This window comes from Lactuca saligna, chromosome 7, assembly GCF_052625555.1.
Source record: "Lactuca saligna cultivar CGN05327 chromosome 7, ASM5262555v1, whole genome shotgun sequence".
Lineage (NCBI taxonomy): Eukaryota > Viridiplantae > Streptophyta > Magnoliopsida > Asterales > Asteraceae > Lactuca > Lactuca saligna.
In genome coordinates, this window is record NC_136423.1 from 124,718,936 (window position 1) to 124,736,909 (window position 17,974).

Here is a 17,974-nt window from a genome sequence, read left to right on the forward strand (position 1 = left end):
TTGACACCCCACACCTTACTGCTAGCTACAGTAGGACCTGCAGGTCTACGGGTGACAAATGTCATTTCAGTTTCGCGACGCCTGAGAAACGTCGTGGCAGGTTCATTCAGTCATAGTATGGTTATAGCGACTCACATAGGGAGTTAACAATACATAAAGTTTACGGGATTTATATAAAACCTAAAGGGGTTTTATGTTGATTTAAAATCACTTTTTATATCAATAAGTACAGATATTACTATACACTTTCGGTTTTGGTATTTATGACTACACATCATTTGAAACCACTTTTATATCTTTAAGTATGGCCAATACTTGTTATTTCTCGGTCCTGGGATTTAGGACTACATATACATAATAAAGAAAATATTGGATTTTCTGGATACATATTCTAACGCTTTTACAAGGAAAACAGTTTACTTCTCTAACAAAATCTCTTATGAACTCACCAACCTTTGTGTTGACACTTTTTCAAAACTACTTGTATTCTCAGGAATTCAGTGAAACAGGAAATCAACAACGTTTTGAGGATGGGATGATAATTCGTCAAGCATTTCATTTTGTATCATAATGTAATTGATTTGAATTATGTAAACATATACTTTGGTGTAACTTTTTCAATTATATTTATGATGGTTGTATTTACTTTGAGAACTATTATACTCGTTGTTGTGATACTCTACATGAAGTTCTCCACCCCTGGACGTTTCCGCCATCCTTGGTTTGGGGGTGTGACAAATTGGTATCAGAGCATTGTTTATAGTGAACTCAGTATATCGAACCACATAAGATATACAAACTATAAATACATTGGGACTATGGTCTCTGATTTAAAGATTTCAAAACAATTATACTTTTAGAAATAAATAGTTTCTTGTTAAAAGTATACATGCATGCATACATATTAAGGTCAGCATCATTCTAGAGCAAAAAAAAGTAACGATTGCTGAATATCACAGGTAAGCTCGGGGATGTATGGTCAGTCTTGGGAGTGGCATAGCCTGATCAACTATGCTGGTCCTAGGAGTGATTAGCACATGCCCAAGAATAGTTGTGATATGACAACAAGTCTAAAAACTTACCAACACTACCACAATGAAATACCATAGGGGTATTTTGTGTATTATAATTACTTATCTGAGAACTAAATAGATTTTTATCAATAGGTCAATAATTGCTTAGTGGATACATTAAAATTATATGTATCCAGGACGTCATAGACTTAGAATCTCTGGATCTTTGCTCTACTTCCTGTTCTCGTTGGATTGGGGATGTAGAGTTAGGGTCGCTTATTCGAAGGTCTATCCTGTCCCAAATACATATGACTAGGATGCACTAAACAATGTATTGAAGTACCTCATAAAAAAATCATCTTATAATTATCTAATTAGTACGTCTACTTAGTTATTTCTTATATTTCCATTTCTCATGAAGATATCATGGCTAGGATTACATCCCCACGACGATCCGTACTACCCTAACCACGAAAATACTGAATGGCTTGGAGAGGAGCCAGAGAATGATTTCCCAATCCCTGTGGATGGTCACCAAGCTGAAGGCCTTGCTGATGGTTCTGACTCCGAACCTGAAATGGAGAATCTACCCCGATGACCCTTGTTCCAAATCCTAACCCCCGTCCGGCTTTTCAAGGCCCGACGCCTCCTTAGGTAGAATGCTTGGAAACCCAGAGCGATGAGCAAGAACAACCTATGCCGTTTAATGGAGACTGAAGCTTCTACAACATAAGCAAGGAAGCCCATCAAACAAAATTCCTCCAATTCCGGTCCGTAGAGCTGCCCGAAACGAGATTCAGGGCAGAACAACTCTCCATCGTATCGTAAAGATTGATGCAAATGTAAGGAATGCATACAATCCGCACCAATCGCCTTGAGCACACTCGTGAAAAATCTGAGAGAGACCATGAAACTCCACTGCAAGCACTGGCTGAAGCACGACACTACAAATTAAGTGGTCATACTAATCGAGAGATCTAGTTACTATTAAAACCCGTCCATGCACAAATGTGAGGTAGACCTGCATCGAGGTCAAAATTTTCACTGAAACCATGATTACTAGAGTCATATTAACAAGATGGGCTTAGGATGTACCTAACAGACTCGAATATCTATTTAGCCTTAATTATATAACTAAGCATACGTCAATAGGTCATCATAAGGACCTAGCTTGGGTCAAGTATACTGTTTCACTTGGATACAGAACTACTAAAATACATGAGTTTGCCATATAAAGAATCTCGTTATGAATTGTTTTCAGAACACCCTCAACAACCGAATTACGTTACAAATCGATATGAGATAAACTTATTTAGGAAAATCGCGACGTATAGCCATTCTAAAAACTCATTTCCGTCTCACCTTTAAACACCTTGGTTGAGAGGTGCTTCCTTCGTAGACCTAAAGGGTGCGATCATACCAGCATCAATGCACCGGGTCCCATCAAAACTCCTCAGCCAAGCATGTTCGGACAAACATGATTCTAAGATGAGTAAAACTTAACACTCGTATGAAACCTACTCCTACCCACTGCCATAACTCCATCTCAGGAGCGTTAGCGGAAACACTAGGAATAGTGCAGTAATGTGCAAAAAAAATTTATATGCGTAAATATAAATCGTAAGGATGCACTTAAGATAATCATTTCCACTAACGAAGTCGTTTTCATCGTGAAACAGAGCTATGTCTCCACCAAGAGGCAACCAACCAACTAACAAGGCGCCAACAATGCAGATAGATGCTGCTACTTTTCAGGCTGCAGTCACGGCAGCCGTGACAGCCATCATGGCGCAATTCAATGCTAACAACGCCAGTAGAAGTGGAAGCGGTACTAACAATACAGATTGTGGTAACAATCAGGAACACCAACGAGTGTCTACCAACGAAAATACCTCAGGCCACAAACCTACGAACAAGAAGCGAAAGTTCTGGGTCGAAAAGAAGTGTAACCTACCTCAAAAAATCGCTGGAAGAAAGCAATCCGTAGCTGCACCCGCCATTACAACAGCAGTCACGATGAACGCCGCAACACTAGCCATGGGGTCTGCCACCCAAACGCTGGCCAGACCATATGAGGGATCACTCCCAAAGTGCAACCAATGTGGCTTTCATCACAATGGGGCTAGCCGGGAGATGCACTGTAAAAACTGTAATAGGAAAGGGCATACCGTCCATTTCTGTAAGTCCCCAAACCAGCACCTCCCTTCAATCACCTGCACCAAGGTAGGCCCAGTATGCTACCTATGCGGTGAAATGGGACACTTCAAGAGAGAATGTCCAACTGAGAAGAATGACGAAGGAGCAGGAGGAGTGTGATGAACACACCGACAGGAGCAGCAAGGGAACCATGTTAGGACTTTTGTAATGATTCCAACGACAAAAACGTTTAAGTACTATATGTTTGTAATGAATTTCGTAAGGTTGCAAGAATTCCTTCTTTCCAAAAGTAGTTAAAATACTCTCTCATTCAAATCAAATCAGAGACACTCATATATGACCTTAGGATCATTACCTGTAAGTTGTGATGACTTTGTCTATACTTTGGGGTTAATTATAAACAAGATACTAAAGATTTAAAGCGAAAAACTCCTTCTCGAATTCATGTTCCAAGCCTAGTGGTGGTATTTGGATAGAACCATTCACTCGACGATTTCACCAACATCAAATTACATACGACGTTCATATACCGCTCGATCGTAGGGAGACCTGTCAGGGATCATGATATCAAGTATCATTACTGGCTATCGAAACACACCCACTACCAGTGCTCGACACTGTGGTATGAATCATTTACAGTAATCATAACATCAAACAAAACGGAACACACGGAAAAGAAACACAAGATGCTCAATCACTGTAGAGAGTACTTCATACGAATACAACTTAACACATGTTTTACCTAAAAGAGATATTGTGTTCACCATTCAATGTTGATTGGTATATTCCTCATCTTCCCAGTTTAACGATTACAAAAGGAACCTTCACCTAACTCACTAAATAACAAAATCTTTGTCTCTTATAAACATCCAGCATGGACCTCCGACTCGTCTCTCGCTGGGAAACTCCAAAACATTCACCAGAGGAGTGTTATACTTCCCAAAGCCTTATCACAAGTATTTACAGGAGAACTTCGGGAATGTCACGCATGTAGCAGACAAGGTTCAAGCACGGAAGCTTGGGACGGATACAACTAGGTGCGAGTCCTGCCATGAACTTTGGGCCAAGGTTGCCCAGGAGGACGAGTGAATGTCCTACCACCCGAAAAGGCCTATTCGCGTAAACCAAACCCACATGCTTCCTACTGAGCTTCAAGAACTGTCAGGTCAAACCTACCGAACTACTCAACAATGAAATTGAAGAACCAAGCTTCTCACCCTGGAGAGCTTCGGTCTTATTCTTCAAATAGAAAGGCAAATTGATCGTAGTTCCATCGACCTCAGAGTACCCGGCAACATCTCCAATAGAAAACTTTACTATCTGCCTCGCATAGACGAATAGGCCGACCAACCGCAAGGAACGATATCACCAGTCGTGAGCATTGGAGAAGGATGTCCGAGGACAATCTTCCAAGTTTGATGCGGACGCTGCAAGTTCGTAGTGATACCCCTCGGATAGGACCAACCCACTCGCAGTATTCATAAACATAATAAATAGGATATGCCATTCTTACTAGGATCAGTTTGTCATTGTCATTGTAAATGACTTGCTTATCTACCCTCGTAGTAAGAAGGAAACCAAGGAGAGCAGCTACAACAAACCACGGAAGCAATACGATCAGAGAAGCCTTACCGAAGTTCTCTAGATACGAGTTTTGGAATTGAGGAGTCCAATTCCTAAGACACATCATTATCAATGTGGAAATTCTTAAGGACCCTTTCAATTGATCAAAACCGTTGAGAAACAGTCAGCACCAACGGCGTTAGCAGGAATACGCCAAAATTATGGGTCTCGCTGACCTACCGTCTTAGTTCCTTTAGAACTTCTCATAAACTACGGAACCCCTTACAACTTTGACCCTGAAGGGAGCAACCCTTAACTGGGAAGAGAAGCAAGAGGGAGAAACCTTTAGAACTCCAGAATAAGAGACCAAATTCCTTTGGAAGCCTCCCTCTGGGAAGGCTTAGTACGCTTCGGAAAGCGTGGAAAGCCAAAACCCCATATAATTATGTCTTTTGAGATACTTATCAGAATCAGCCCTGTAACTCGCTACTTCAATGTACTCCCACGAGCTTGGTAAAGTACATTCTACCCGATATGTCCCAAACATACAAAAGTATCTATCCGACGAGACTCTTGTAATCCCCCTCGACGAGATCGAGTTCCACAAGAGCCTCACCTTCTTGGAAGAACCGTAGTGACCATGGACCGAGGTCAAGCGGATGAAACAACGCTGCTTCCTATTAGTGAAAGTTCACTAGAATACTAACCAAGGACCTGGAGTCACTTGGAAGCGCGAGAATCAGTCGATTAGGAAGTATCCCCACTTCTTGGCTCAATTATTCATGCCTACTCCTTGCCTAAATTCAAATTTCGGGACGAAATTCCCTCTAACGGGGGGATGATGTGATAACCGTTAATTTTTTGTCAAGCCAAAGTCAACTAAAGTCAACAAGTCAAACCGTTCGACTCAATTTTCCCGTGGGTACTAGAGTTTACATTATGTAATTTCTAAACAACTCTCTATTCTAATGAGAGATCATAAATCAAAAAGTGCGAACATCTAAATCTCCTTAACCTAAAACTGTGGTACGTGGCGAACCAAACCGATAAAACAATGTTGCATACTCATCGGGAGTGTGTAAGATCCTTAAACAAGGCTTAACAGGGTTTACGGACCTTGCATTGCGAAGCCGGACACTCACAAATGTCACACACGAAACCTCTCTCAATCGTTTTCACTTTATCTCTCTTTATCGTGAATCTCTTTCAAATCTCCCCACGTATGTCAAATCTCTCCCAAATCTCTCTAAGTATGTGAAATCTTACCCAAAACTCTCTTTGTATGAGAAATCTCTCCAAGAATGTGAAATATCTCCCAAATCTCTCTTTGTATGAGAAATCTCTCCAAGAATGTGAAATCTCTCCCAAATCTCTCTTTGTATGAGAAATCTCTCCAAGAATGTGAAATCTCTCCCAAATCTCTCTTTGTATGAGAAATCTCTCCAAGAATGTAAAATCTCTCCCAAATCTCTCCCAAAAGTTCCTTAAACTTTTTATAGTCTTTCGGGCCATCCTGACCCTTAACCGGGTCAAAAACGGCTTAAAACGAGATAAAAACGAGTAAAACAGGCTTAAGAACCCGAAACCCCTCTCAAGGAGCCAAACCCTCTTAAGGACCCGAAACACCTCTTAGGAAGCGAACCATCAGAAGCGAAAGCATGAGAAGCGAAGGTAAGAAGCGAGCCTTCCAGGACCGAACCCGAAGGCTGCTGAACCAAACCCGAACCTCGCACAAGCTGAACCCGAAGGCTGCTCTCGGGCCCGAACCTCGCACAAACCACCGAGACCGAGCCTCGCTCTCGGTTCCTTCTTCTGCACTTTCGGTCTTTTCTTCTGCTCTCGGTCCCTTCCCCTCCTCTCAGTCTTTCTTTACTTGTCTCGGTTCCAAGCATCAGAGGCCGAACCTCCGGCCAGACTTCGGATTTTTAACACTTTTCACCCATTTTCAATATTTTTAACATTTTAAGCTTGTTTTTCGATATTTTAACGCGGGATTTTCACGCAAACTCGTATTTTAACATAATAAACCGTAAATATTCATAATTTAATCATATTTTCATGAAAATCCTTATTTAAATAATAAAATCTAGTGGGTGAATAATTGAGGTGGAGTATTGACTTTGCTTTACCTTATGACACAAGCAACCACCCCCACACCTACTCTATGACCAGCCACACCTTCCCACCTTTCCTAGGTCACTTCAATGTCCTTTCCACTCAATTATCAGCCTTCCCCACGTTCTTAGAGTTGGAACAACCTATCCTCTCCCATTACTTCTCTCATTTTGCTCTCATTTCACCAATGATCCAACTCCACTTTTCTCTCAAACTTTCTCTATCAAATTCGAGATTCAAGGCTGATTATCAAGATTTCTCACACTCTTGGTAAGTATAATTCATCCTCTCCATGATTATTACACTTTTCTCATTCTCAAATCAATGATTCCTTACACAAACATCATCACATTCTTGTTAGATCTTCGAATCTACAAGTGATTCTTCAAGAGTTCTTGAGTTGAACACTTCTCCTCTTCAACGATCATCTACTGAAATCACTCAAGGTGAGTTCATAACCCTACATTTTAATGTTTTCTCAAGTTTTTATGGGGGGAATACAAGTTAAAACACGAAGAACATAACTAAACTTTTCTAACAGCCTTCATCAGAAAAGTTGAACTCCATTCACGGACTATTTTGGGAAATTTAAACATTTTTGTTTTCAAAATTGTACAAGGTGCAAGTAGTTCAAGTTCTTAGCTTTAAAATGACTACTTGCGCATCTCCATATGATTTTTCTACAATTTATGGTGATTTTTACAAAACTGCCTATCATTTCAAACACCAATCCGGACCAGTCTGTGATTATGGACTTTTTCACCCAAGTTGGAGGTCATTAAAAATCATGATAAAAATTATGAGTAAACTAGACACATTTTTGGAACTCTCAGACTTTACGGATTTAGTTTTCGACTACGTATGATTTTTCTATGACTTTTCTAAAACAGCGCAGAAAGGTTAAATTTAGTTAACAGCATATAAATTTCATAACACTTTGTATTATGTTGAGCAAAGCGTATAACAATAAGTTCTAAATATTGAATGTGTTTCCTTGTTAGTTTATCATCATAAATTGAAACCTAGTCATTCATGATAAGATTATTCATTCATTTAGAACACGTATATTAAGCTATAATAAGCATAGTTTATGGATTCATAACACTAATGCGTTTTCATAAAAGAGTTCTTATACATTACAAACGTTTTGGATAAACTATAATAGGTATGGTTTATGTTTCCATTAACACAACAAACACATTTCAGAAGGTTTTATTCCCACAGAAAAAGGTTTTACACTCACGCACACCACACGTAAACTTGTTAACCTAAATTGTGAGACAATCTCTTTCCGTACGTCTGAGTGCGGGATCTAAATTCCTGGTAGTTATAATTAGAGTCTCCTGGAGGGAGAACGTGATAGTTTTGTATATATCTATATTGGGTTTGACACCCCACACCTTACTGCTAGCTACAGTAGGACCTGCAGGTCTACGGGTGACAAATATCATTTCAGTTTCGCGATGCCTGAGAAACGTCGTGGCAGGTTCATTCAGTCATAGTATGGTTATAGCGACTCACATAGGGAGATAACAATACATAAAGTTTATGGGATTTTTATAAAACCTAAAGGGGTTTTATGTTGATTTAAAATCACTTTTTATATCAATAAGTACAGATATTACTGTACACTTTCGGTTTTGGTATTTATGACTACACATCATTTGAAACCACTTTTATATCTTTAAGTATGGCCAATACTTGTTATTTCTCGGTCCTGGAATTTAGGACTACATATACATAATAAATAAAATATTGGATTTTCTGGATACATATTCTAATGCTTTTACAAGGAAAACGGTTTACTTCTCTAACGAAATCTCTTATGAACTCACCAACATTTGTGTTGACAGTTTTTCAAAACTACTTGTATTCTCATGAATTCAGTGAAACAGGAAATCAACAACATTTTGAGGATGGGACGATAATTCGTCAAACAGTTCATTTTGTATCATAATGTAATTGATTTGAATTATGTAAACATATACTTTGGTGTAACTTTTTCAATTATATTTATGATGGTTGTATTTACTTTGAGCACTATTATACTCGTTGTCGTGATACTCTACATGAAGTCCTCCACCGCCGGACGTTTCCGCCATCCTTGGTTTGGGGGTGTGACATATACTGCAGTTCAACAACAATAACATTTTTCAGTCTTTAATTCAAGTGATTTATTAACCATTTTACATTCAAAATTAGTTTCTAACCTCTAAATAAGAAATAAAGTAGTCTCTTATATCCTTCAAATAACACCGACCTAATGTTTACTGATTTTTTCAATGATTTTATAGGATTTCTACAACACAACATATTACACAATTTGATGTCCAATTCTAAACCTGATCAAGTGTTGTTTTTTCGGTGGAACGGATGAAACTAGAACCGGTGGAACCGGGAATTTGAAAACCCAAAATCTAGGAACCTTGAATCGTCTTAGTTGCTGAAAAATCAATTCAAGTCCAAACGGTCAAAATACTGATGCCATGATAAAAGCTTTTAAAAGGTCTTATAAGTTTGATGTCAAACACCCAAGTATAATTTAAATGGACCATCATGGAAAGAATAAAAAAAATCAATCCCTGATAAGATACATGTTTGAATAACACACATCTAAGTGTATAGTTTGGCCAATAGGTTTACCATAGTAAATAAGGTTTTATCTATGAAATCATAATATTTATTGATGAGTTGATCACTTTATTAAGAATTGATGGACCTTTTTTTAAAGAACCGAAATGTAATACGAATTATTTATATTGGTTGCAAAATTATCATTTATTTTGTAATGGTAGCTAAATAAACCACATAAAACAAAACTGTGAGGATGCCAGTCAACATTGGAACTAAAACTCCCATATTGGAACAATTGTGCATTTTTTAGGGCAATTTAGTCTTTTGGATTATATGGTAAGGATTAAGATGGAATTTACACAACCACATTTTTTTATTAACAATTTTTCTCCATGATAGAACCTCCATGATATAAAACTCTTAAGACTCTTAAGCTTTATGTTCTTATCAAAATAAGAACTTAAAGAGCGTATCAAGAAGCAAGTAAACTCTTCATAAGATTAAGAAATTAAGTTATTATCTTGATCATCCTTTTATTAGATATCTTCTCTTTAAAGTTTATGGCCATTATTAGCTTATTTTGGGGTTAATCTTGGATTTGAGCATGTCATGAAGCTAAGAATTCAGATCTGGACATCTCATGGCCTCCATAGACTTAAAGTTGCCAACTTTATCAAGTCTTGGACCTCCTTCATGTCCTAGGTTCCTTGAGAAGACTAATTTGAGTGTTTTATCCCCTTTGATGCCATGAATGGATGTTAAGTTAGCAACTTTACATGGTATCTTACTCCTAGGGGACCAGATCTGTAGTTTGGAGCATTCAGAGCCGTTTGGAAGCATCTGAATACATAAAAGCTTGGAAGAACTCGACGAGTTGCTTTTCCAACTCGACGGGTTGGATCGATTTTTCCCGTCTTCTGGATGCTAAACGAACTTGGCGAGTTGATGAAATAACTCGGCAAGTTGGCTAGGGTTTCTCCTAGTTTTATGAACACTGAAGGAACTCGACGAGTTGCTGGATGCACTCGACGAGTTGGGTCAACATGGACTATTGACCTTAACTGTTGATTGTTGACTTTGACCATGGTTGACCAAGTGTGACATCCCCATTTTGACGGCCATAAAAGACCGATTTTGTTTATGCTTTATAAAAATCAGAGTTCTTCTTTTAATAAAAATGTTGCAGAATTCGTTCCTAGAAAAACACTATAAATACGTTATTAAAACATTTTTGAAGAAACGTATTTTATTCATTTTAAAACGCTTGGGATGTCATCGTCAATTCAGGAACATAAGCATAAATAGAACTTACATTTATTTACACTAGTGATCTACATCTCTTTAATCTCTCAGTGTAATGTGACTTCATATCAACACCTGTGATATAAATAAACTGAGTGGGTCGGGTTGGGAAACCTGGTGAGTACATAGGGTTTTCAACCCACAATAATATAATTATTATGTTTAAACAATCAAACAATCAACCCAATTACCCATCCCCATTATCTTCTTTACTCTTAAGGATTTATCCTAAGAGTCATCTATTCTGCATTCGTTTATTCCGAAGTCCCTTACTTCTAGGGTTATAGGACTGGCACTAAATCCATAGTTGCCAATGTTCGTTCATAAAGCACTAATTCCATAGCTGCTATAGTCTATTCATCGGGTACTAAATCCATAGCTACCAGTGTTTATCTAATAGGTACTAAGTCCATAGCTACCAATTCCTTAACAGGTACTAAATCCATAACTACCGGTGTTTGCCCAATAGGCACTAAGTCCATAGCTGCCGATGTTTATTAGTTAGGCACTAAGTCTATAGCTGCCAATGTTTACTCACATCATCTTTTATCTCTCATCATTCATCTACCCGTATCATACCCAACATATTTGTGTATATAAAATACGCATACAGTTTAAATCATCTAAAACATGTATAAAAACGTTCATTCAACATAGACAACAAGTATACAAATAATATGCACACATAGCACGTAGTTTATATAAAATACTTCATATCTATGTGTAAGATGAAAGTAACTATGCACTCACTTGAAAAGGTGGTGATTCCAAACTCAGACAGCGCTTCACTTCTTGAAAAAAAAAATTCCTTCGACGAAACCAAGTATTATTACCACTAGAGTTTAGTCTATTATTCACCGAGACTAATTAATAGTCTAGCTATTATTACTATTATATAACCGTTAAATAATACTTATATAACCCATAATAATAGCCCAATTACTTATTATATGTTCTTATTAACGTTAATATAATTAAATAAAAACTATATTAAAAATAGCGTAGGCGTAGCTCACTTACAACGAGTTTTATAGAAAACCAGGCTTTGCTTGGAGCAGCATTCCCATGCGGAAAAGCTCTTCTTCTCGGAGCCGTGGAGCACTTAGGGGCTTCCGCCTTGTGCTAGGAAGGTTCACTAGGCTTTTCGGGGGGGGGGGGGGTTTCGGGGCTAGAGAGAGGTTCTAGAGAGAGAGAGTAAAGAGAAGAAAGAATGAGAAAGGTGTGAAGAAAATGAGGGTGAGAGAGGTTCTATTTATAGGGTGAAATGGATGAACTTGGTGCCACATGTCACCATCTAGTGGCAAGACTTGGGGAGAAAGCAATGGCCAAGATTGTGCCACATCACCCATTTTCACACAACACACTTCTGACTTCTAAAATCCGTAACATTCACATACAACCTCCGTTTTTGATGTTATTTATATCCACGCGTAGGTAAAAATAATATCTAAAACTTTCATTTTGACTCCATTGGCTAATTCTCGACCGATCTTAAATTTAACAGTACGAGGCGTTTAGACTGTTAAATAACCGTGAAGAATTCGTAACTCCTTCATACGGACTCTGTTTTCGTCTGTATTTTTACTATTAATTTCCTATTAATGAGATATTCAACTCTCATTTAATTCATGTAAGCCAAAAACCGCTCGAACTAAAATTCGAGTTTCGGGTCGTGCACTACTAAGCCGAATCTTTGAAAAATCATAACTTCTTTATACGATGTCAGATTTGGGTGTTATTTTTATGGATTTTCTTGGTTTAACATATTATACGACTTTCGTTTAGATCACTAAGGCTAAAAATTCCTCCATCGTAAAATCACTATTTACGCTTCCCGGTGCCGTGCCGGTTCCGTCGCGAAACTTCGACGGGTCATAACTTCTTCGTTATAACTCCGATTTCGACGCTCTTTATATGTACGGAAACCTTGTGACATACTATACAACTTGGTTAAGATTATTAAATAATCTTTTGTCAAAAAGTCATTTTCGACCCCTATTACCTCTAAATTGACTAACCTGGATCTACGGGCGTTACACCAAGTTTGACTTAAAGGGGGGTATTTTGGGTGTTTCAGGATTTTGATGAAGTAGTTATTGGTGAGTGTAGGTTGTTGAGTTCGGAGCTGTGATTCAAGAGTTAGATCTTGTCAGTCAGTGCTTCTTGTGAGGTGAGTTTTCCTCACTATACTCAAGGGTCGAAGGCACCAAGGTCGGCCCTTTGGATTGTTATCCTGCTTTACTGCTGTTGTGATCTATTAGATTGGTATCCTAGTAGATAGGATGTTTCTATGTGGTTATGATATGTTAGATTAGTATCCTGGTAGATAGGATGTTGTTATGCTTAGTGATTTATAGATCGGTTTGACTGTCTGTGGACTGTTATGTGATTATCTGATATATGTGCATATGTTTGATTGGTTGTTGAGGCTTTTTTGCTTTGTTCATGAGCCAACAGATCGGGGCATTCCAAACTGATGGTTATGGGTCGAGAGTATTGCATCCCGAGGATGATTGGACTCATAGTATGTCGGCATTCCAACCCGATGATTGTGGGCTGAGAGTATGCAATCCCAAGGATGATGGACTCATAGTATGTGGGCATTCCAACCGTATATTTGTGGGCCAAGGGTATATCATCTTGAGGATGATTGGACCGTAGCATGTTGGCATTCCAACCCGATGGTTGAGGGCCTGGGGCATTCCAACCCGATGGTTGATTGGGCCCAAAGTATGCTATTATTATGTGTGTGTTATTGTCGTGTGAGTATTTTGAGGGAACTCACTAAGCTTCATGCTTATAGTTTCGGTTTATGGTTTCAAGTACTTTAGATGATCTAAGGAAGGTGAAGGCTTGATCCTGCACCTCCTCACATTCTATGTTAATATTTATGGGATTCTCTGATGTGATACTATTTTGAAAATAATTTGTAAATAATGAATGGTATTTGTGAAGTGTAAAAAGTTTAATTTTTTCATGAATTTTATGGATGTTATAGGATCTACAGCCTTCCTCTCAATCAAACCACAACAAACTCAAAGCCCCTTCAAAAGATCACCAAAAACTCACTCCTCAAGATTATACACACACAAAGGGAGAGAATGCACGAATTAGGGTTTCTTTGGACAGAGGGGCGGACAAAGGGGCCATCCAAAGGCGATAAGGTCTTTAATGTAACGCCTGTAGATCCGGGCTAGTCAATTTAAAGGCAATAGGGGTCGAAAACGACTTTTCGACAAAAGATTATTTAGAATAAATAACCTTAAGCAAGTCGTAGAATATGTCCCAAGGTTTCCGTACATATAAAGAACACCAAAATCCGAGTTATAACGAATAAGTTATGACCCGTTGAAGTTTCGCGACGGAACCGACACGATACCGGGAAGCGTAAATAGTGAATTTACGATAGAGCGAGATTTAGCCTTAGCGATCTAAAGGAAAGTCGTAGAATATGTTAAACTAAGAACATCGATAAAAAGAACGCCCAAATCTGACTTCGTATGAAGGAGTTATGATTTTTCGAAGTTTTGAGTTAGAAGTGAATTCGAATATTAGATCGAGCGGTTTTTAGCCGACACAAACTAAACGAGAATCGAAGATCTCGTTAAAAGTAGCGTAACGAGAAAAAGATGGGCGAAAATGGACGTTGGATGAAGAAGTTATAAGGATTTAACGGACCAATCGTGTCCCGGCCCGTTCATAATATAAAATTTAAAATCGAGCCAAAATTAGCCGACGAACTCTAAACGAAAGTTGTAGAGTACATTCCCACCTTCGCGTGGATATAAAGAACGTCGAAAACAGAGGTCGTACGCGAAAGTTACGAATTTTTAAAGTTGGAAAGTAAACTTGCGAAGCTGATGCAAGGAAGGATGACGTGGCCGAACTCCTAGCCGTCTGATGAAATCACTTCGGATGGTGACACCTGGTGTGAGGGTTACGCCCAGCGTAGCGAAGATACGCCTAGTGTCCGGAGAACGCCCCGCGTCCGAGGCCAACTACGCTCCGCGTACTTTGGTCCTTATCCTTCCGAGATGAGTGCGAGACAGCTGGCTTCGGCTGGCATCCATACCCGAAGAGTATGCCCAGCGTACCCTCGGTACGCCCAACGTAAGTCCAAGGCTTCGTGCCTATAAATATCTGCGAGGGTCTCCGCATTTTCCACACCAATTCTCATTCTCTCTCTAGTTTCTTTCTCTCTCTAAGATTCCAAACCATCCCTAAAGTCTAGGTGAACCCCTAGCACCCTAAGGAATCCCCGAGGCTCCTGGAGTCCCGAGAAAAAGGAGTTTTTCGGTTTCGAAACGCTTCTCCAATTAAGTTCCGGTTTTCGATAAAATTCGCTGTAAGTGTGCTACGCTTACGCAACTTTTAATATAGCTTTCGAATAATTATAGGAATGTTATTAGGTCCTTAAAATAATTATTTGGCTATTATTATGAGTTATATTGAGTGTTATTAACGCTTATATAATAATAATAGTCAGACTAATTAATTTGTCACGGTTATCATTAGATTAAACCCTAGTGGCATCGATACTAGGTTTTATCGAAGGAATATCATTTTGAGAGTATCGAAGCGCTGTCCGAGTGCCGATTCACCACCTAATCAAGTGAGTGCATAGTTACTTTCATCTTACACATAGATACGGAGTATTTTATATAAATTACGTGCTATGTGTGCATATTATCTGAGTACTTGTTGTCTATGCTAAATGAACGATTTTATACATGTTTTACATGATTCAAATTGTATATGTATTTAATATCTACGATAATGTTGGGGTAAACATGGGTAGATATAATAGATGGAATATGAGTTGAATGATGAGTTGAGAGGTGTTATAGACCACGAGGTGAGGGTGAGAGGTGGATAATGTGAGAAGCCTTTTTCCCAAATGATGGCCCCGTCATTCAGCAGAGTATGGATGACAACCACAAACTATTCTAGACAGTCAGTGGAACACTAGCAGGCTCGCAACCTGTAGGTGTTGTGAACGATGTGTTCACTCGGTGTACTCTAAACCTTGGTGATCATGCAGACTTGATGCCTAAACCCCGATGATCATGCAGACTTGATGCCTAAACTCTGGTGATCATGCAGACTTGATGCCTAAACCTTGGCGATCATCCAGACTTGATGCCTAATCCCTGGAGACTATGCAGACTTAGTGCCCATTGTGTAAACCGTGGCTATGATGTACTTTGTGCCGATTCCTTAGGATAATCCTTAGGAATGAATGAACGAGAAATAGTTGATTCTTAGGGTAGATCCTTAAGAGTAAAGAAGATAATGGGGATGGGTAATTGGGTTTAATTGCTTGATTGATTAAACATAATAATTATATTATTGTGGGTTGAAAACCCTATGTACTCACCAGGTTTCCCAACCTGACCCACTCAGTTCATTTATATCACAGGTGTTGATACGAAGTCACTTTACACTGAGAGATTTAAAGAGAGGTAGATCACGAGTGTAAATAAATGTAAGTTCTGTTTATGCTTGTGTTTCTGTATTAACGATGACATCCTAAACATTTTGAAATGAATAAAATACGTTTCTTCAAAAATGTTTTAATAACGTATTTATCATGTATTTCTGGGAACAAATTCCGCAACATTTTTATTAAAAGAAGTACTCTGATTTTTATAAAGCATAAACAAAATCAGTCTTTTCTGGCCGTGATAATGGGGATGTCAAAGTTGGTATCAGAGCATTAGTTTAAGCGAACTAGGAATATGGATTTATTTCTAGACTTAAACTTAGAATGCTAAGTGATGATTGTGAGGAGTGTGTCAAATAGATTTAGGTAATGCACCTGAATAGACACAAGCACTAGCTTATTTTAGGAATGATGCCTAAATTCCTTTTTCATGCTAAATGATGCTATAGTTTGATCGGATCTATGGTCTGTTGCCGATCGGATTTTGAAACCTTATGTGTTTAGGATTCTAAACGTACGAATACGATATTAGAACTAGCATATAAACATTTCGGAGTGATAAGGATGATTTAAACGTCAATCTTAAGTAAAGGTCTAGATTCACCTTATTCGGTGTATAGATCAAGATGGCAAGGACCCGTAGCGGAAACATGAATGCAAATGGGAACCGAAACCAACCCCCAGTGATTGAGCAAATACCGGTTGTGGTAACCGCTGTTGAGCCAATAACAATGGCCGGAGTGCAAGCAATGATCCATGCGATGTTGGATCGTCAAATGGAGGAAACAAGACATTTGCGCCATCAAAATCGAGAAGAAGCAACGATACAGATCGAACAGCCCGAGTTGAACGAAGGGCAGACTGAGGAGGGAAACTAAAGTGGGACTGTTGGTCAAGCCAACCCACCGATAGTTAGGCAAAACCACCAGGATAGAGGAAATGATGGACGTAGATGCAAATACAAGGATTTCATGGCGTCCAAACCACCGAGTCTATCTGGAAGCCCGACGCCGGTGGAAGTCATGAACTGGATGTACGAGATGGAGACGATGTTTGAGAGTTGAGAGTGTAGCAACAGGCAGAAGACCACTCTCGCGGTTCCTTTGTTGAAATCTGGAGTACTAAGCTGGTGGAAGCTACTAGCTGATTCGATGCCCAAAGGAGAAGCGAGGAAGATGTCATGGGAGGATTTTCTGGTGCAGTTAAAAATGCAGTACTGCTCTGAGTAGGATCTTCTGGAGATCAACAACGAGTTTCAGAATCTAAAGAAGGGAAAGATGAGTGTCATCGAGTATGCTGCAAGTTTTACAGAGAAAATGAAGCTTGTTCCTTATCTAGTTCCAACTGAGCTCTCCAAGGGAAATAAGTTTGCCCATGGATTACCAGCATACTTTGGACCAATGGTCAAGCAAGCAACCACTTTGAAAGGAACCATTTGGGCAGCTAGGAATGTTGAGACCCAGATTAGGGAAAAAGGTCTGGAGAGAGCTGAAGTTGGCGAGAAAAGGAAGCATGAAGGATCTTCAAAATCCAACAAAGAAAGGAAATTCTCAAAGACTGAAGAAGGAGGAGGAGGTGAAACCAAGTGGTGCAAGAAGTGTAAAAAGAAGCACTTCGGGAAATGTAGCGAGGAGGTGACTTGCTACAAATGTGGAAAGACAGGGCATTACGCCAGCAAGTGTGCATCCAACAAGAAGGTGTGTTATGGATGTAACAAAGAAAGGCATATTTCTAGGGACTGCCCGGGGAAAAATAAAGCAGCAAGACCAGAAACGCCACCGAGGCTAAGGGCATTCCACATGATCCT